Genomic DNA, 589 nt, shown 5'->3' on the forward strand with positions numbered 1-589 from the left:
AGAGAGAGAGAGAGAAACATTAATGATGAGAGAGAATCATGGACTGGCTGCCTCCTGCATGCCCCCTACTTGGGATCAAGCCCTCAACCTGGGCATGTGCCCTTGAGCAGATTTGAACCTAGAACCCACCGGCTAGGGCAACAATGTATTTTAATACAAGCACAGGGGGAGTCTTCGCTTTTAAAGGACAGCTGCTGTAGATGCTCCTCAGTCGGGTTTTGGCTCTGTCTTGGAGTCCTTACCTAGAGGGGACACAGTGAGGTGGGCTCTCTCCCGTGTCCTGTGGAACAGTGGCCAGGCCACGCGGGGCAGTGAGCAGCAGCTGGCCCCCCAGCGGCCTCAGACTCAGGCCTAAAAATCGGGGTGGAGGGGGGCGGGGAGGAGGAGGGTGCAGCTGCAGGGACTCACACCAGCCCTCAGGGGGAAATTTCTCCTGATGCTCATCTCCGTGGACCCATGTCCACCTCTGCAAAAGGGAGAGATGAAAGCGCCGCCCAAGTCGGAGCAGTCACCTCTGTCCCACGCGCCCTTCGTCTGGAGGAGGAGGCGTGGGGTGCACAGCCCTCCCTGCCGAGGCCCCCCGGGGGCA

General features: G+C 59.8%; 1 protein-coding gene across 3 annotated transcripts in view; it reads left to right on the forward strand.

The window, feature by feature from the left end:
• Window positions 1–589, forward strand: part of HOPX (HOP homeobox) — a 48,633-nt gene that overhangs the window by 21,108 nt on the left and 26,936 nt on the right. The window contains exon 1 of one of the 3 annotated variants that reach the window (XM_015560082.1): window positions 189–267. The exons of the other annotated variants lie outside the window; for them this stretch is intronic. The gene's annotated coding sequence lies outside the window, so the exon portion shown is untranslated. Of the gene's footprint in view, window positions 1–188; window positions 268–589 lie in introns of those variants that run through there. 3 annotated transcript variants of the gene reach the window in all.

This window comes from Myotis davidii, unplaced genomic scaffold (genome assembly GCF_000327345.1).
Source record: "Myotis davidii unplaced genomic scaffold, ASM32734v1 scaffold173, whole genome shotgun sequence".
Taxonomy (NCBI): Eukaryota; Metazoa; Chordata; class Mammalia; order Chiroptera; family Vespertilionidae; genus Myotis; species Myotis davidii.